At 39.2% G+C, this 21,472-nt stretch overlaps 1 pseudogene; it reads right to left on the bottom strand.

Moving 5' to 3' along the window:
• LOC25490716 (disease resistance protein RPM1-like) overlaps positions 1–21,472 on the bottom strand; it is a 50,726-nt pseudogene that overhangs the window by 25,505 nt on the left and 3,749 nt on the right.

Raw genomic sequence — 21,472 nt, 5'->3', positions numbered from 1 at the left:
TATGCAAGGCGTTTGCTGACTTTCTTCAACAAAGTAGAGTTACATCATGTGCCCCGCGATGAGAATCAAATGGCAGATGCTTTAGCTACTCTATCCTCAATGATCAATGTGAATGGTCACAATACTGTGCCAGTAATCAATGTCCAATTTCTCGACCGACCTGCTTATGTGTTTGTAGCTGAAGCAATTGATGATGACAAGCCATGGTATCATGATATCCAAGTTTTCCTTCAAACTCAAAAGTACCCACCTGGGGCATCCAACAAGGACAAGAAAACATTGAGAAAATTGTCAAGCCGTTTCTTCCTTAACGAAGACGTTTTGTATAAAAGGAACTTTGATGGAGTCCTACTTAGATGTGTGGATAAGCATGAAGCAGAAAAATTGATGCGCGAGATTCATGAAGGCTCTTTCGGAACTCACTCATGTGGGCACGCCATGGCGAAGAAGATATTGAGAGCTGGGTACTACTGGATAACAATGCATGCTGATTGCTACAACCATGCCAAGAAATGTCACAAATGTCAAATCTATGCTGACAAGATTCATATACCACCATCTATGCTCAATGTCATCTCTTCCCCGTGGCCCTTCTCTATGTGGGGCATTGACATGATTGGTCGGATTGAACCAAAAGCTTCCAATGGGCATCGCTTCATATTAGTGGCTATCGATTATTTCACCAAGTGGGTTGAAGCAGCATCTTACGTCAATGTGACCAAGCAGGTAGTGGTCAGATTTATCAAGAACAACCTCATCAGCCGCTACGGTGTTCCCAACAGAATCATCACAGACAATGGCACAAATCTGAATAACAACATGATGAAAGAGTTGTGCGATGACTTCAAGATTCAACATCACAATTCTTCTCCTTACAGACCACAGATGAATGGGGCAGTTGAAGCTGCAAACAAGAACATCAAGAAGATCATACAGAAGATGGTAGTTACTTATAAGGACTGGCATGAAATGTTACCCTACGCTTTGTATGGATACTGTACCTCAGTGCGAACCTCGACAGGGGCAACCCCTTTCTCTTTGGTATATGGTATGGAGGCTGTACTACCTGTAGAGGTTGAGATTCCTTCTTTAAGAGTCTTGATGGAAGCTGAGTTGTCTGAAGCTGAATGGTTCCAGAGCAGGTACGACCAGTTGAATTTGATTGAGGAAAAACGTATGGCTGCTTTGTGTCATGGACAGTTATATCAGTCAAGGATGAAACAAGCATTCGATAAAGGAGTCCATCCCCGCGAATTCAAGGAAGGAGATCTTGTGCTCAAATGTATCAAATCCTTTCAACCAGATCCTAGGGGCAAATGGACGCCAAACTATGAAGGTCCCTATGTGGTGAAGAGAGCTTTCTCTGGTGGTGCTTTAATTCTTACAGATATGGATGGAGAGGAGTTACCTCGTCCTGTGAATTCTGATGCAGTCAAGAAATACTTTGTCTAAATATATAAAAGAACAGCTCGGTAGGTCGAAAACCTGAAAGGGCGGCTTAAACCAAAAATGAGCGTCTCGGTGGATCGAAAACCCGAAAGGGCGGTCCAGGCAAAAATTAGAGAAAAAAAAAAAAAAAAAAAAAAAAAAAAAGGAGAAATTATCCTGATAGATCGAAAACCCGCAAGGGCGATTTATGCAAAAATTAAGGATCGAGACAAGTAACTGCATCAGATGAAACATCACTCGCCCGAGACACCTTGACTGTCAGAAGTTCTCTAATATTGAAGCATCCAAACTGTGGAATTCAAAGTGGTTAAGAAGTATAGCGGTTATTGTGTTCAATGTACCTATCCCTTATAATTACCATATTCCAACTCTTTGTAATCTATGGTGCCATGCCTTTAGCCGGTCACCATTTCTATTAAATCAATTTGAGCATGTGCCCCTTTGTTGGAATTCTTGTTTATTCTATGTACAAAAAAATCTTTCTTTCGTTTTTAGTATTAGTATTTGAAGCAAAAATTTTGAAAACTTTTCTAAAAGATTTTATGTTTTCTTTCCAAAAAAAAAAAAAAAAAAAAAAAAAAAAAAAAAATGACAAACATATTATCTTTAAAAACATGTATCACATAAGTATGTGTCAACAGTTGGTCCGAAACAAGCAGGTTCAACAAAGGAGAAATAGTCATTGCAAAAAAAAAAAAAAAAAAAAAGAGGCGCCCTAGTGGATCGAAAACCCGAAAGGGCGGTCCAGGTAAAAATTAGGGGCATACAAAAAGAGAAAAAGAAAAATGTCTCCCCGGTGGATTGAAAATCCGAAAAGACGATCCAGGTAAAAGTTAGGGATTTCAAAAAAAAGAATAAATACAAAAAGCAATGACTATTCAGACAAGACAGTACGGTGTTGCATTGGTGAAATGGCGACTTCTACCCCGGTTTGTGAGGGCTGTACCCCAACGATGGTTGATTCATTCCCCGTGACTTTATCCCCATTGAAGGCTTTGAGTGTTCGTACAGTGATGCCGGGCCATTCTCCTCGTAGACCTGCCCAGTCCTGTCTCAACAATCTTACCATTACACCATCATATGAGTCTCATACATATTCATTCATTCATGCATACATAGCACGCATATAAACATCATCCATACATAGTTTCATTTTTTACCCAATATTTTGCTTCATTATCCTCAAAATGGGTCTAAACTCAGGTATGTTATAAAACCAATCATGTTTCAAAGTGGCAGGTCTCGCCAGTAACCAGTCTATACAATTGCCCCATCGTCTTCAGACAATTTCATTGTTCCCCTCAGGTGTATCTTTGTCAAGTTAATCCCCACTCATATCAAGCTTTACAATGTCTTTAATTTAGCCACTCGTCGGCCCATCATGTCTTTAATTTCGCCACTCGTCGGCCCGTCATGTCTTTACTTTAGCCACTCGTCGGCCCGTCTTGTCTTTACTTTAGCCACTCGTCGGCCCGTCATGTCTTTACTTTAGCCGCTCGTCGGCCCGTCTTGTCTTTACCTTAGCCACTCGTCGGCCCGTCATGTCTTTAATTTCGCCACTCGTCGGCCCGTCATGTCTTTAATTTAGCCACTCGTCGGCCCGTCATGTCTTTACGTTCGCCACTCGTCGGCCAATCATGTCTTTACTTTCGCCACTCGTCGGCAATCATGTCTTTACTTTCGCCTTGAAACAATGTTATTAAACATCATCATTTATACTCCAGTCGTTTCAAGGTACCTCACAACAATCGTAAGCATTACCTATCATTTCTTTCCCCAGTGATACCTATCCATTTGTCTCCCAGTCAGTCTTTGCATCATCTTTACCTTCATGCTTATATCATATTCAGTCATATTATCACATTCATCAGCATCACATCTCTGGCGTTTCAAATGGTCCAAAATTGGCGTTTTTATATATTTAAGTCTCTCCGACCCTTTGGTTTAAAAAGTTCTCTTTTAAAACCTTTGTGACGAAGAAACTTAAATAGGGGCATCTGTCATACCCCAATTTTGGACCGTTTAAAATCTCTTGTCCGTATTTTAAAATGGTTCACGTTCCCTTTTTATTCGTTTTTTTACCATTTAAAATTCGGGTTTCTTGTCTTTAGTCATTCAAAAAGTTTTTATTTTTACATTTAAATCAACGTTCGCATTTCACAACAATTAAAACCGTCTCACTTTCATTTTTATGACGCATTTTTGTTATATAGTCTTTTAGTCGTAACGATCACGTCAAAAAAAGAGAAGGCCTAATCGCATTTTAAAAGGCGTTTTTTTATTAATCTTTTCAAACAAAATTTCGGCAGGGAGGATACTTTGAAGTACCTCATGTCGGATTCCGAAGGGACTTTTTATTTTTTTTTTTCTTTCTTTCTTTTTTTTAAGCTAGTTTTGTTTTTTATTATTTATTTTCTTTATTTTTATAAAAGTCACTCACGTGACTTCTTTTCTTTCCTTCTCTTTTCTTTTCTTTTTATTTTTTTATTTTATTTTATTTTATTCATTTTGTTTTTTTATTTATTTATTTATTTATCTGTCAAATCTTTTTCTCCAAGTCTCAGCTGCAGGGGTATTTTTGTCATTTGTTTGTACCAGAGCCAACCCTAATTTGTCACTATAAAAGCCTGTCAATCATTGGGAAATGGGCCAGAGAAAAAATCACTGTTCACAGAAAAATCAGCAACCACACATTTTTTCCAATCAAGTCACAAACACAATTTCCTTCTCTCTCTCCTCTTTACCAGATCAAACACAAAAATCATAAGAACAAATATGAATATCACCAACATTCACCAACAACATTCATGAACATTTGTTAACATAAACAGCACAAATTCACAAAACCAACTCAAATCAACACATAACAAAACAAAGCAAACCGAACCGGAGCAAAAGGGGCGCGCCGGAACCGAATCGGAGAGAGAGCAGATCCAAACTTGGAATCTGCGTGAGGTCGCGAAGAAGAAGGAGGAGAACCGGACCGGATTCAAACAAAGAGAGGGAGATCGGAAAAAGAGGTAATGGTTTTCTTTCAACTTTATGTTGTGTTTTGTATGAAGTTTTTTTTGAAACTAAATTTGTAGATCTAGCTCAAATTTCTCTACCCTTTTTAAAACTAATACCGGATTCGAGTAGAGGAAGGGAAGAGGAGTGGTTTGATGTAAAAAAATTCGAAAAAAAGCAAAAAAAAAAACTCCGGCGCGGCGGCGCTCCGGCCGACCACCGCGCCGGAGCTGCTCCGGCCGCCCCTCCCCCACCTTCTTCTCCGGCGAGATTCCTAGAGAGAAGTGGGAGCTTCTCTCTCTAGGTTTTTAGAAAGAGGTTTTTTGTGAATTGTGTTATGTTTTTTTTGTTAGAACTCTTTTATAATGCTTTCTTTTTTGTTGGATCTTGTGCACGTGCGCATACTGCAATTCAGTGCTCCATCGCGTTACAGCCCTTGGATCTGGATCATTCCTTGATCTGAGGGCTCCTGTGTATCTTGATTTTGGATCAGGTGGATTTTTTTTTTCTGCGTGAGTATGGTGTGGTTTCTGTTTGGACCATCAGATCGTTGATCTGACGGTCACTGTGTTTTCAGTATAATCCCTTTGTTTCTATGTTGTTTTTGTGACCCTTGGATCGTTGGATCCAACGGCTGTGATGAATCCAGTGAATGAATCTGGACTATTGATTTAATCCAATGGTCCAGAATTAATCCTGCTGAGCCAATGTTTTATTATTTTTTATTTTTAATTATCTTTATTTTTTTAAATACTGTTTTTACACTTTTTGACATTTTTGTGTTTAGAAAAAATTCCAAAAAAATATTTTTCTCACTATTTTAATTTTCTCTAATTTTAAAAATCCTTTCTATTTGTTTTCTTTTTATGGTTTTTTGTTCATTTCTTATATGATGACCTTAATTTTTTTATTTGTCTTAATTCTTGCTTATTATTTCTTATGTCTCATTCACCATAATATTTCTTGTGATTACTAACTATTTAATTTTTGTCTTGAATCATAGCATGCACTTTTAATTTTATCATTATTTTATTTTGTCATTGACTTAGTGTGTATAAATAGGGAATTGTTGTAATTTTATTTCTTGCATTTTATTTTGGCATAAAGGCCTTAGGGTTGTATTTAGGAATTGATGTAATAATGTAGGTAACACAAGCACCGACACATGCACCGACACTACCACATTTTATTTACCGCTTTCCGTTAGTTTTTACGACGTTACGTTAGTTTTCACCGTTAGTTTAGAAAAATCATTTTCTCAAAAAGTCAAATATGCAAAACTTCAAAAATCATTTTCTTAATAACTTTTTTCCTTTATTTTCTTAATCAAATTCTCAATCAATTTTTAATTCAACTTCAATCATTTTCAAAATTTAAAATCAATCAACCTCACTTGTTTTCTTTATCTCATGCCTTGAGGCCTCTTTCTCTTCTTAAAACCCATTTTCGAAAAAATCTTAAAATCAACCTAACCCACCAAAGAAATTCTTGAGTGGAACTACGTCGGTTTTGATCCCTTTCCCAAAAAGGGTACGTAGGCAGAGGACTCGTCCTTCCAAATCAAATAAAAATAACCAAAAACATACTTCTTCTCCCTCCATTCTTTCACTTAGACATTAGGCAATAATTTTTCAAATAAACGAGTAACTTAGCACAAGATAATCTAGGTAAGCGGTTCCTTCGGAGTACCGAAGTCGTCTAGGGTGCTTAACACCTTCCCTATTCGAAACCAACCCCCGAATCCAAAGTCTCGAAAAGGGTTTTTACTCATTTTTTCCCTTCCCAAGAATAAAAATCGAGAGTTCAAAGATCGACGATTCAAATCAATTAATGGTTTGACATCCGAAAATCGCGAGCACACCGGGGATGACACTTTTGAAATTGAAGTTGAAATGGAAGACGCTCATTTGTAGAAACTTGCGGCTTGACACAATGGTAAGCTTTGACTGATGCAATTATGTGTGAATTGATGTTATGCATATGTCGTGTACGCATAAACGTATGATTATGTGAAAATATTGGTGAATGCATGATTCTATGAATGTATGGATATATGAATGTACATGACACGTGAATCGATGAACCGAGACAAGACAGGTAAGATGGGAGTCGGACCGACATTGCATTACAAACACTCGGCAACCTTCCTTGGAGATGATATTATTGTGAGCAAATCGAGCCGTTGATGGTGTAAGAACCTGGCACTAGGTAGCCACCGATGCCTCCTGGGGGGTGAGCCCATTGTTGATGAAAGAAGTCTGGAAGAAGTCGCCATTTGTAAACCGGCACAGAGTGTCCTTCCATTGGTATGCTTCAACAGTCATGCCTTTTTGTTTTATTGAAAAATCCCTAATTTTTGCCTGGACCGCCCTTTCGGGTTTTCAGTCCACCGGGAATATTTTTTTGTTTTGCCCCTAATTTTTGCCTGGACCAACCTTTCGGGTTTTCAGTCCACCGGGACGCTCTCTGTTGCCTAAGTCGCCTTTTCAGGTTTTCAACTTAGCGAGCTTCTTTGTATTATTTTTTGTATTTTTTTGACTGTGACAGTATTTTGTTCAAAGTATAGGACCTCTCCATAGTACTTAGTCATGTTTCTCTTCCGGAGTGTAACCGTTATCGAGGCGGATGCTGATGTATACTTCACCTACTCACGAGTTCAAAGAGAATGTGTTTGTTGTTCACACTTTTCAAGAGATGTAAAAAAAAAAAAGTTTTGTATTTTGAATTTTTTTTGCTTTAAGAAGAAATTATGCAAATAGAATAAATGAGAGTTCCAAATAAATGGGCACAGGCTCAAGTTTGATGAATTGAGGGATGACCTGCCAAGGGTATGGCTCCACGGATTTTTTTGAAAATTTTGGAAAAATGGTAAATGTAATGGGGAGGGTACATTGAACACAGTAACCATTATTCTCCCTAACAACTTTGAATGCCCCTGTTCCGAGTCTTTGATCTGCAGATGCTTCGAGTCGGAGGTCTTTTGATAGCTGGATGCCCCAAGTGGATTGTACTTGACCGGATGCAGTTACTTTGTCTTTTTGATCCTTAACTTTTGCATAGATCGCCCTTTCGGGTTTTCAATCTATCAGGATAATCGTTTTTGTTCATGTCTCTAACTTTTGCCCGGACCGCCCTTTTGGGTTTTCAGTCCACCGAGACGCTCATTTTTTCCTAAGCCGTACTTTAAGGTTTGCGACTTATCGAGCTTTATTATTTTTTGACAAAGTATTTCTTGACCGCACCGGCATTCATAGGAAGTGCGAGTTTGTCATCCATAGTTGGAGAAGTTATCGCACGCGATCCTTCATAGTTAGGCGCCCACTTGCCCCTGGAGTCTGATTGGAAATATAGTATCCTTTTGAGCACAAAGTCTCATTCTTGAATTTCACGGGGACGAACCTTCTTGTTGGAAGTTTGTTTTCAAACTTTTTTGACATGATTGTACAAGGTCGTCATGCATTTTAAGTTTGTTCAAGCTTGGACTTTGGCATAACTCCTATTGTTGGGACTTTGATCGTGCAGGAAGCATCACCTCCCTGTTGTATACTTGAGGGAAAGAGGGGGGATGCCCCTGTTGAAATGTGTACTGAAGCACGATATCCGAGCAAAGCGAATGGTAGCACCTCGAACTAGTCTTTGTAAGTGAGTGCCATCTTCTGGATTATCTTCATGATTTTTGTTTGGTAGCTTTGATGGCTAGATGCCCCAGTAGGCGAGAGATCTTGTCATGAGTCTCTTCATTCATGTCTCTTTCAGCTTCGGATACAAGGGACTCAAAGTTGGAAGAGAGTACATGGTAAATGTGTTCAACGGGTTTATTAATGCATGATTTATTGTTAATTTTGACAAGTAAACAAAAGTTATGATTATGCAGATATTTGTGAATGATTAATTATTTTTTTGGGTTTTTTGTATTACCATTTTTCCAAGAAAAAGCACAAAATGAAAGTAAAGTCGGGATTAAAACGACCTTTTTATTAATGATGACAAATCTTAAAGCAAAAAGCCCTACACTAGTTCACTTTCATCCTGGGCGGGATGAAAGGATGTTTTTTTTTTTGAAAAGATAATGAACGAACGAACACATCACTGGAAACAAATTGAATAGCAGAAGACAAAACGTCGACCCAATTGCAGCTACACACTCGGATTCAATTTCTCGAAATGCAACACATTGTCGTCGATCAGCTTCTGGACTTCAATTTCCTAGGAGAAACAGTGCTCAACGTCGTGACCTTGTGCCCCTTGATGGAAGGTGCAAGAGAGATCCTGTCTCCACCTAGTCGGCAATTTCTTGGGTATTGTTGACCAATCGTCCTTCTCGGACTCCTTCTTCCAATTGTACACCCATACCAACCATCTCAGCAAAGTTCTTGGGCGTGCTTCCGACCATCTTCTTGTAGTAGAACTGATTGAGAGTTTTTAAGAAGAGCTTGGTCATTTCTTTCTCTTCTACACGCGGGCTGACTTGGGCAGCGGTATCCCTCCATCGCTGAGCATACTCCTTGAACGTTTCCTTGCTCTCTTGAGTCATAGTCTGAAGATCACTTCGGTCCGGCGCCATATCCATGTTATAATTGTATTGCTCCACAAAAGCTTCACATAGATCACGAAAAGTTTGGATTCGCGTTTTCTCTAGATTCGTGTACCATTTTGAGGCGGGACCAGCCAGACTTTCTTGAAAGTAGCAAATGAGGACCTGATTGTCTCGAGCATATGCATACATCCTTCTTACATACATTTTCAAATGTTCCTCGGGGCAGGAGTTCCCTTTATACTTCTCAAAATCTGGGATCTTGAACTTGTGAGGTATCTGGACATTCGGCACCAAACAGAGATCATAAGCGGTCTTTCCAAATTTTTCTTTCCCACGGAGAGCCCTCATTTCTCGATGCATTTCATCATATTTTTCCCGCAAGTCATTCATTCTATCATCGGGCTCCATGTTCCCTGAATGGAAGATGGGTTCTTCATTTTGTGGAATGGTGTGCATCATAGGTGTTGAATAAGTTATGACAACTGGAGGAGCTCTTACAGGAAGCGGAGGAACATGAGCTGCATATTGATGAGTAGGCATCTGAGTTTCAGAAGCAATAGGGCGGAATACTTCACTGAGACAAATAGGGACACTCCAAGGACGATCTTCTGGCCTAGAATTTGGGGAAGTACTGACAGGTATCGTCCATTCAGAAAAAATAGAGACAGTTGCTTCGGCTTGAGTGCTGATAGGAGGAGGAGGAGGTGGTGGTTGATTATGTGCAGCCGTCAATGCTTTCATCAATTCAGTCATTTCATCCATCTTAGTTCGCATGACTGCCACCTCCTCACGGAGCAATTGATTTTCTTGTTTGAGAAACTTCATCCTTTCTTCATGATTGTTCGAGTGTTGTAAATGCGAGTGAGTTTCAGACGAGGATGCCATGACTCTTTGAGATGGACTGACCTTTAGTAGAAAAGACACAGTGTAAGACTCTGACTTGAAACTATGAATGCAAATGATGCATGCTTATGCAAAAACAGACACGTTTCTTTTTTGAAGGACTTGTCAAAGTAATTGTAAACTTGATAAGGAACATTGTTTTATTTAAAAATTGTAAAGACGTTGCAATTGGTTCCCTTTCAAAAGTAAGAACGAAACCAAGGAAAAAGTTCTTAACAAAAGCTAAAGCTTTTTTTGAAGTTTTGGGTTTCTTGGTGTTCCTTCTTACAAGGACCATATCTTTGATGTTTACGAAAACTTATCTAAGTCCTTCGATATTTTGATGAAAAAAAAGTTTTTTATGGATGAATGCATGTATGCATGATCATGCATGGTGAGGTTAAGTCCACAATGTTGGAGCTTAGGGTAACAATGCCATTTGGTAAGGACTATGGTTTCATTTGTACCTGTATCGCGGGTTCTACCAAGTTCCCAAAGTCATTAACCACTTCCGAATATTATCGGGTTACAAGACTACTCTTGATCCAATAAGATTCGTATGAAAGTTTCGTTTGAGTGTAGTATCGCGTATCAACTAATTCAAGACTACTCTTGATTAGCCACCGCACTACGTCCTAAAAGGCCAAGATGGGTTTAAGGTAACTAAAGGTCCTCAACTTTGACGGTCACTTGAAAATACGATGCCAACACGACTACTCATGTCAACATAAAATTACTTCCAAGATCCCTCCATTGAGTGGGGTTGTACCACATGAACCCAAACACGAGACTTGACTCTCGGAAAGGCACTTTGGTTATACCACCGTCCTATCTTATGTTTCTCTCAAGCCCGGATGTAGGACTTATCTCACCACTCATGTTTAAGAGAAAAGAGGAGAAAGAAAAGAGAAGATATGTACAACTATTTCCATCTTTTTGTTTTTTTTTTGTTTTAAGCAAGTTATAGCACAAAGAGTTAAATAAAGCCAAGTTAGGCTCAACCCTCTTAGGGGGTCCCCAGTGAAGTCGCCATTTCTGTCGCGTCATTTTTTGGAGATCAAGGCTATTTGATTAGCTTTTGACTCACTAATTATTTCACGACTGAACATTTAATTTTATTAAGAAAAGGGGAAAAAAAGTTCAAACTACCCCTATTTGAAAAGATTTAGGGTTCGGGGGTTAGTTACATAAAGGGAAGGTATTAGCACCCTCTATGTCCGTAGTACTCTACGGGAACCTCTTGGTTTTATTTAATTTAATGTGCTATAACTTGCTTGCTTTTGAAAAAAGAAGTTAATGTGATGATTAAAAAAAAAAGAAAGTGAGACCTAATTTATCTACATTTTTTATTGATTTGGAAGGACATGGTCCTCTGCCTACGTACCCGTGAGGGATCAAAACCTCGTAGTTCGGGGTAAAAATTGACGTTTGATTGGTTGTGTGTTTTTTATTAGTTTTGAAAAAAGTTTTAAAAATAAAAGCCAAGTGGCAAATAAGAATTTGTTTGTGTTTTTTATTAAAAGAGAGATGACTCTAAGTTGATTTAAAGTTGATTGCAATTTTGATTAAGAAAATAAAATAAAAAGGACGATCACTTGATTTAGGATCAAGGTTTATTATAAAAAGTATTTTTATGATTTTTTTGGTTATTTGCATGTTTTTGTTGTTTTTTTGAATAATTGCTAAACTAACGGAGCAAGAAAATAAAACGTAATAACCTAAGCAGAAAAGTAGAGCATGCACCCACACACGCACACATGCACCTAAACTATTACAAAAAAACCTATTTACATTCTAAGGTCTGCAAAAAAATAAATGACAAGAAAAAGTAAATAAATTATTTACATCAAGGCCTAATTTACATTCTAACATGCATGAGAGAACATAAATTAATAATTACAATGCTAAACGATAAATAAAATGTATGCAAGACTTGAAAGAAATAAATAAAAGGTTCAATCACAAGGTGGGAGGTGTAGCAGTATTATGGGGTGTGCAGAAAGTAAAAAAAAGGTTTGGGCCTAGATAGAAACGGAGCGGGTCATGGGTTAAGCCTGGCGGGTCGACCCGGATTTGAGAGGTATATAAAGGGTGTGAACCCTAATTTCCTCATTTTTCTTTTCCTTTTCTCTCTCTTCTTCCCTAAATCTCTCAAACTCTCTCTATTCTTTCTTCTTTGCTCCGACGGAAAGATGAGGGGGTTCCGGCGGCGGCCGGCCGGCCGGTGCGGCGGCGCCACCGCGCCGGAACCCTAACAACTTATTTTTTTGATTTTTTTTTTTTGCTTCCTTCTTCTCTTCCCTTCCTAGTTTCGTTTTTAACCTCAGAATTTCAAGATAAGCTACCCACAGTCCTAGATCTAAGAGATAGCATAGTGAAAAAGGGATACTACCTTTGATTTGGATTTTGATTTGGTTTGAGATTGGCTCGATCCCGTTTGCCCTTATTTCTTCTCTCAAACTCGGTCCTGGATGCTGTGTTACGGGTTGATGGCTGCCGCGACTGGATTGTGTGTTGATGATTCTGTTGGTTGAAAATTCGCTGCTGGCTTTGTGTGTTTTGGTTACAGGTTTGATGATGATTGCTGGATTCGCCGGAATTCGGTGATGTTGCTTTGATGGGTTTCGACGGTCACGGTGGTGTTGCGTACGGTTGAATCGGTTCTTCTCTCTGGCTTTCCGTGTGCGCCCTGCTGTGTGGCTTATGTGCGTTCTGCCGTGTTGATGCTATGTTGCGATTCCGTTTCCTCTATTGTTCCTGTGTTTTGCTGTATTTCCTGTGTGTTTTCTTGGTTGTTTTGCAGGTTGTATTTATAATGTGGTTTGGAACTAGGGTTTGTTGCTGATGAGCAAAAAAGCAGTGGCTTGGGGGAGGAGAAAGGGGAAACGCGCTGTTGACAGCCTGTTTGGATCTGCTTCAGATGAGGCGCGAGTTTGTTTGGGTTGGATGAGGATGAAACACGCCGTGACAGCCTGTTTGGATTTGCTCCAGAGGAAAAAACGGGTGCCTCTTGTTATTTGCTATGAATCTGGACCATTTTGGACGTTTTTGAGACTTTGGACAATTTCGGGACTTAAAAAAAAAAGAAAAATAATAATAAAATAAATAATAAAAGGATAACATCTACATTTTTGGTTTTAAATAAAAAAGAAAAAATTTTAAAATGGGAATAAAAGAAATTTAATCTAATCTTGGACTAAAATTAAAATTAGAATTTTAAACTAAAAATTTGAAAGATGGAAATAAATAATTAAAGACTGAGAGAAGAGGGCCCGATTCGGAACTTTATGAGGTATTTTAAAATACCTCCCTGCCGATTTTTTCACTGAAATGTTAAAGTCTGATCAGGGTCAAGTGACACGTGTCGGTGGGATCTTGGGTCAAAAATTGGGGTATGACAATCCTGATAAAGTCCGGGCCATCCGAGAGATGCCAGCTCCACAGACCGAGAAGCAAGTCAGAGGTTTCCTCGGACGTTTGAATTACATCTCCCGATTCATATCTCACATGACCGCAACCTGCGGGCCGATCTTCAAGCTACTCAGAAAGAATCAGCCTATTGCATGGAATGATGAATGCCAAGAAGCTTTTGATAGCATCAAAAATTACCTGCTGGAACCACCTATCCTTGTCCCACCTGTGGAAGGAAGGCCTTTGATTATGTATTTGGCAGTATTTGATGAATCCATGGGGTGCGTACTTGGTCAACAAGATGAGACTGGAAAGAAAGAACATGCTATCTACTATCTAAGCAAGAAGTTTACCGATTGTGAAACTCGGTATACAATGCTTGAGAAGACTTGTTGTGCTCTGGCCTGGGCTGCTAAACGCCTGCGTCATTATTTGGTGAATCATACAACTTGGTTGATATCCAGAATGGATCCGATAAAGTATATCTTTGAGAAAGCTGCTGTTACTGGGAAGATTGCACGCTGGCAGATGCTTTTGTCTGAATATGATATTGTGTTCAAAACTCAAAAGGCAATCAAAGGTAGCATTCTTGCCGATCACCTTGCTTACCAACCTCTTGATGATTACCAACCAATTGAATTCGATTTCCCCGATGAAGAGATCATGTATTTAAAATCAAAAGACTGCGAAGAACCGTTGATTGATGAAGGTCCAGATCCCAATAGCAAGTGGGGTTTAGTCTTTGATGGTGCTGTCAATGCTTATGGTAAAGGAATTGGGGCAGTCATTGTATCCCCGCAGGGGCATCACATTCCTTTTACCGCCCGAATTTTGTTCGAATGTACCAACAATATGGCTGAGTATGAAGCATGTATCTTTGGGATCGAGGAAGCAATTGACATGAGAATCAAACACCTCGACATCTATGGAGATTCTGCGCTCGTCATCAATCAGATAAAGGGTGAATGGGAGACCCATCATGCTAAGTTGATTCCTTATCGTGATTATGCGAGACGTTTGCTGACATATTTTACAAAGGTTGAGCTGCACCATATTCCTCGTGATGAGAACCAAATGGCTGATGCTCTTGCTACTCTATCCTCCATGTTTCGAGTAAACCATTGGAATGATGTGCCAGTAATCAAAGTGCAACGCCTTGAAAGGCCTTCGCATGTGTTTGCTATTGGGGATGTGATCGATCAGGCTGGCGAAAATGTGGTTGACTATAAACCCTGGTACTACGACATCAAACAGTTCTTGCTGAGCCGTGAGTATCCGCCGGGTGCTTCCAAACAAGATAAGAAGACCCTGAGAAGATTGGCCAGTAGATTCCTGTTAGATGGAGATATCCTGTACAAGAGAAACTATGACATGGTATTGTTAAGATGTGTTGATGAACATGAAGCAGAGCAGTTAATGCATGATGTACATGACGGTACCTTCGGGACCCATGCTACGGGGCATACTATGTCAAGGAAGTTGTTACGAGCAGGTTACTACTGGATGGCCATGAAGCATGATTGCTACCAGCACGCCAGAAAGTGCCACAAATGTCAAATCTATGCTGATAAGATTCATGTGCCTCCGCACGCTCTCAATGTTATTTCATCCCCATGGCCGTTCTCGATGTGGGGCATCGACATGATTGGAAGAATTGAACCAAAGGCTTCAAATGGTCATCGTTTCATCTTAGTGGCAATTGACTACTTCACCAAGTGGGTTGAAGCAGCATCTTATACCAATGTGACCAAGCAAGTGGTAGCTAAGTTCATCAAGAACAACATCATCTGTCGGTATGGTGTTCCCAGCAAGATTATTACCGACAATGGTACCAACCTGAACAACAATGTGGTGCAAGCTCTTTGTGAAGAATTCAAAATTGAGCATCATAATTCTTCTCCTTATAGACCTCAGATGAATGGTGCTGTTGAGGCCGCCAACAAGAATATCAAGAGGATTGTACAGAAAATGGTAACTACTTACAAGGACTGGCATGAGATGTTACCCTATGCTCTGCATGGCTACCGTACTACTGTGCGCAGTTCAACCGGGGCAACCCCTTTCTCTCTTGTATATGGTATGGAAGCAGTTCTTCCTTTGGAAGTGGAGATCCCATCCCTCCGTGTGATCATGGAAGCAAAGTTATCTGAGGCTGAATGGTGCCAAAGCCGGTATGATCAGTTGAATTTGATTGAGGAAAAACGTATGGATGCCATGGCTCGTGGACAGTCATATCAAGCAAGAATGAAGACTGCTTTTGACAAGAAAGTCCATCCTCGAGAATTCAAGGTAGGGGAACTTGTATTGAAAAGGAGGATAAGCCAGCAACCCGACCCAAGGGACAAGTGGACGCCTAACTATGAAGGTCCTTATGTTGTCAAGAAGGCCTTCTCCGGTGGTGCTTTAATCCTTACGCACATGGATGGTGTAGAACTTCCAAATCCAGTGAATGCCGATATAGTCAAGAAATACTTTGCCTAGAAATATGAAAAGAACAGCGTGGTAGGTCGAAAACCCGAAAGGGCGGCCTAGGCAAAAATGCGCTTCCCGGTGGATCGAAAACCCGAAAGGGCGGTCCAGGCAAAAGTAAGGGACAAAAAAAATATATATATGAAAAAGCTCGCTGAGATTGCATGCAACTCAGGAAAGAATGAGCGTCTCGATGAGCCGAAAACCCGGAAGGGCGGTTCATGCAAAAATGAGATCAAAACAAAAGGCAAGTAATTATATCTGGCCAACCACCGTCCCCCTTGGGGCATCTGCAGCTGTTAATGACCATTTTCATCAAAAGCTCTTATGCTTGCGAATTCAAAGTTTCTAGGAGATGTCATGATTACTGTGTTCAATGTACCACCAACCAATAAAATTACCATTTTCCAAGTTTTGTAAATCCGTGGAGTCACGCCTTCGGCTGACCACCACTCTTATACATCAATTTGAGCTTGTGCTTTTGTTTGAAACTCTGTTTTCTTTTTACTTTCAAAGCTATATGCAAAACATTTTCTTTCTATTTTGATAATGATAATGCTCGAAACAAACATTTTTGAAAAATGAAAAAGTCTATTTTGAAAAGCAAACCTGAGCAACAGGGTATATTCAAATGAACATGCATGAGCGAGTGTGTGTTGGTGTCTATTTCAATATATGTTACAAGCAGGTTCTCCTCCAGGATAGTCTGTGGTCAATGGCAAGAATGAAAAAACAGAATAAAAATGCATGAAAGTAAATGAGCTCGCTAAGTTGAAAACCCGAAAGGGCGACTTAGGCAAAAATGAGCACCCCGCTGGATTGACAACCCGAAAGGGCAGTTCAGGCAAAAATGGGGCATTGAAAAGAATTTATTTCCCCGGTGGATCGAAAACCCGAAAGGGCGATCTAGGCAAAAATGGGATGCAAAAATGATGAATGAAAATTGAGAAAATGACGTGCAAAAAAGCATTGACCACAGATGCGATATCTACAACATACCCAGCACTGAATCGCCCAGCATCCGGCATTATTCCCAGTAGAGTCTTCCGAGATTCTATCCCCAGCAAGTTGCATACCTACCTGCCCTCAGCCATGGTCCCGATACGTCTCCCAACGACGTCATCTCCAAAGAGGATTTCCAAGAATGCGTAATATAGCACGAGCCACTACGTGCCCAATACTCTGATGTCTTGTCTTCCCCGTGAAGTCGTGCCTACAAACTGCCAACAGTCATGCATTACAAGCATTCATACCTGCATAATCATGCATATTACGTGCCCATGCATTTGATGAAACTGTTATGTCATCCATGCACATCGCATTTCCAACGTCAACATCAGTCTCAATTCAATACTCATGTCAGGTTCTCTGTCAAGACCTTGTGAGCCAATAATATCGGTCAATTTCTACCTTTCAAATCAAATAGACGTCAAGTCAATTCTAATCCCATTACAAATCCCCAGTGATTTCCATCCATGTTTGGATAAGTGGCTAGTTCAATCCAAGGACAACTTGTCCCTGTCTATTTACCTCCGTTATCAGTCGAGTAACTAGTTCGAATCCCTAAGAACAACTCGTACCTGCCAATTTTACATGTTTTCCGTCGAGTCACCAGTTCGAATCCATAAGAACAACTCGTACTTGTCAATTTTCTCTTTTTCCCAGTCGAGTCACCAGTTCGAATCCATAAGAACAACTCGCACTTTCCAATATCCCCAAGTGAGTTGCCAGTTCGAATCCATAAGAACAGCTCATGTTTGTCCAGTAACCTCTATCCCCTGTGAAGTGACCAGTTCGAATCCATAAGAACAACTCGCAGTTGTCTGTTTATTTCATTCCCGGTCAAGTGGCTAGTTTGAATCCAAGAACAGCTTGTACCTGTCCAACTTGTTTCTTGCTTCCCGTTATTCTACTATTCACTATCTTTGTCAATGTCTACCAATCCCGCAATGGATACGACATATTTTGTTAATTCCAATCCCCATGAGGTCTTGCATTCATAATCCGAATGATGCACGGCATGCATACTATTTGAAAATGGGTAGGCGTATTTTTACGTCCAAACACAGTGCAAATGCTAATATTTAAGTATCTTCGTCCTGTCAAGCCAAAGACGCCGTCTCTTGACTCTCCAGACAAAGAAACTTAAATAGGGGCAGCTGTTATACCCTATTTTTGGACCTAAAAATATTGGGGCCAATTTCGTTTCGAACTTTGTCAATTATCAAATTTCAACTGCACAGTTCAAATTGCCTCTGCCTCGCAGTATTTTCAATTACAATTTTACCTATGTTTTTCTTGCATAAAACCTTTCGAAATGTCTTTACTTGTCTTGTAGGTCATTCAAAAGTGTCTCTGAATCATTACATTGCTTTTTCTACAGTTTATTTCAAAATTTGCAAAAAGTCGTACAGAAGGGTATTTTGGTCATTTCCTGCAGTGGGACCCATTTTCATCCTTGTGACTGTCTCTGAGTCTTTTCAAATTGATTTTTTAACATTTCATCAGTAAACCTTGTTAAGTTCATTTCAAACTTGCATCTGAGTCAGTGTCAAGTCAATTTGAGTCAGTTTAGGTCATTTTAGTCCCTAGGGGCATTTTGGTCTTTTCCTGTTAAAATTTTGGCAGGGAGGTATTTTGAAATACCTCATGTCAGTTTTTGGTTCGTTTTAGTCCGTTTTGTCAATTTTATTTTTTGTTTCGCTTTACGTTTTGTCAGGTTACTAATTTTATTTCAATTTTATTTTTATTTTGCATTTTGGTCCTCGAAGAGGTCCAAAATTGCTTTTCAGTCCAGAACTTTTTATATTTTACATTTCAGCCCTTTTTGGTTAATTGCAGTTTAGTCCTTAAGTTTTTGTTTTTGCAGAAAGGTCCCAAATTCATTCCAAGCCCAAGGCCGTGCCATTTTCATACAAGTCCAGGTGTCACCTTTTCATTGGATCTCAAGTACACATGTCAGATTATAAATAGTGCACAGTGCCACACAGAGCCATTAATCACACGCCAACTCATAAACACAAATCCAATTTTTCTCTCTCAGCAATTGAATCAAAACAGAAAATTTCCCCAGAATTCCTCAAGAACACCAAGAACACAAAACCCTAACCGTTTCCAGAAATCAAAAAGTTCATCAGAAATCAACGAATTTCACATCAATCCTCAGAGATTCGTGTGAATCTTCATCACTGGATTGAAGATTCTCCTACAATTCAAAGTGCGAGCTCACATTGAAGCAAGCTCAAGCACTGATCATAGGGATTTTCTCACGCAGATCTAAGAAGCAAGAAGCAAGCTCAAGCACGTAATCACAGAGAGAGAAGTAGAGAAAGAATCGGAGAAGATGAAGAAACAGAACCGGTAAACCGATTTATTTTCGGTCCAGAGAAGGTCAAAGATTCATCAAAGAACATTCAAGTTTTTCCGAAGATTTTTCTCTATCAAAAGGTTCAACCAAAACTTCAGGTAAAACTCAGAATTCCTCTTCAAAAATTATAATCACGGTTAAACCTGTAAAATCACGCGAACAAACAGATCTAAAAATTTCCAGAATTCAAAGATAAAATCATAACCGTAAACACAAAACCTAGATCCATAAGGATCCAAGTTTTGAAAGCAAGAACAAGCGCCAGAAAAGAGATAAACGACGAAGCGATGTAGATCCTTAAAAGATCTAAACGTTTTCTTTCAAGAAAATCAAAAAAATCAATTTCAAAACCGTACGAAAATTTTCAGATCTACATCGTTTCAAGCTGTGTTTGAGAAAATCTTTGCTGGATTCGTGTTTAGGGTTAAAGGACGAATCATTTGATGTAAAAATCTTTGAGTTCTGGAAAAATTAGGTCACCGGAGGTGCAAGGTCTCGCCGGAGAAGATGAAGTTTCCGGCGGACCTTCAAGGTCTCCGCCGTAGCTTCATCCTCACCGGCGGTGAGTTTTTAGAGAGAGGCGAGAGAAGAGAGTTTTTAGAGAGAGAAAGAGATGAAAGAAATGAACTGGACCGGTGTCCATGTCCTTATATAGACGCCTGAACCGGTCTGGTTCATTTTGTCTTCATCTTGGACCGTAGGATCTAAGGTTTTTCATTTGAATGGCTGTGATGCTTTGTTTCCGTATGCTTGATCCGTGTTACCATGCGCTGCTTGTTTTGAACCGTCAGATCTAGGTCCGGATCAATCCAACGCCTCTGAGGCCTTTGGATGATCCAGGCCCAGTCTGTATTGGGTTTTGGTTTGGGCTTAAGGTTTTTTTACATTTTTGTTTATTTTCCTGCTATCCGCACCATATGTCTTTGCTGTTTGAACCTCTGCATGCTTAAATTTTCTCTAAAAAACCTCCAAAATTTATCACATGTTTCTCGATGTATTTTCATGTCCTTTTTATATTTCTCAATGGTTTTAAAATGATAAAAAAAGCATGTGATATTTCTTGGTTAATTAGTGTATTTAGACATAAATTTGTGCATTTTTTAGTAGTGTAGTCCTCATGAATTGTTGACATGTGATTTGAATTTTTTGGAATGCAATTTTGTGATAAGTTTGTTGCTGATTACATGTTTAATTTGCTGCTTGTATATCTCAATTTCATCTCCCTTCTTGGCTTGCAATTAGTATGCATTTTTACTAGTAAATAAAGTGCCACAATATTTTGAAAGTGTGCCATAAACTTTAGCATCAAATATGTCCCATTTTTTTTTTCCACATTATGGCACAAAACAAGACTTCTAAAAGTGCCATAATGAAGGGATTATGGGTCATACATATGCTAGAGCCTTATGACCATTCTCATGCACATTTTGTCACTTTATTAGTTTCTTTTATGGCTTTCTTCTTAATATTTTTTTTGTGCACTTCTTTTATTCTATGCTTTATTTTACTAATCATCTCACTTCTTTTGTTCCATTCATTTCATGAGTATTTCTCCATTCCACCACTATCTCCTCCACTCTCTTTAGCTTAGCATTTATTTTTGCAAGTTTTAATTCATTCGGTGATGTAATTTGTTATCATTGGTTTGTAGCTTGGCAAAGGGGCCATAGAATGTATTTAGGCAATTTTTGTAATATGGACTATGGACACTATGGCGCACCGGCACGCACACACTCACCCTAGATGTATGCCTAGGATTGCATGTGTAGATGTATGCCTAGGATTGCATGGTTAGATGAATGCTTAGGTTTAAACACTTAGAGAAAATCCAACTTTTTTCCAAAAAAATATGCAAACAAACTCGCTTCAAATATTTTTCATAAAAATGGAGTCAAAACTCCAACAACTTTTCACCTTTTATTTTCTTAATAAAATCCTCAAATAAATCTAATCATTTAGACCTTTTTGCAAAATCACTAAACAAACCCTCACTTTTTCATACTCTAATGCTCATGAAGCCTCTCAATCCCCTTCTTCAAAATCATTTTCAAAATTTAAAATCAAACAATTAAAACAAAAAAAAACAACAAGTCTTTTTAGCAAGAACTACGCCGGTTTTGATCCCGTAAAACGGTACGTAGGCAAGGGACTTTAACCCCTCCAAGCCGAAATAAAATCAAATTATACTTCTTCTCACCCCCATTCTTCACTCAAATAAAACTTCTTTTTCTTTCAACAAGTAGGCAATAAAAATGAAGCGTAGAAATCAACTTAGGAGAACGGTTCTTATGGAATACCATAATCGCTCCGGGTGCCTAACACCTTCCCGTAGCGAAAACGACCCCCGAATT

This window comes from Medicago truncatula, chromosome 3 (genome assembly GCF_003473485.1).
Source record: "Medicago truncatula cultivar Jemalong A17 chromosome 3, MtrunA17r5.0-ANR, whole genome shotgun sequence".
Classification (NCBI taxonomy): domain Eukaryota; kingdom Viridiplantae; phylum Streptophyta; class Magnoliopsida; order Fabales; family Fabaceae; genus Medicago; species Medicago truncatula.
This window is presented reverse-complemented; position numbering and strand designations above follow the sequence as displayed.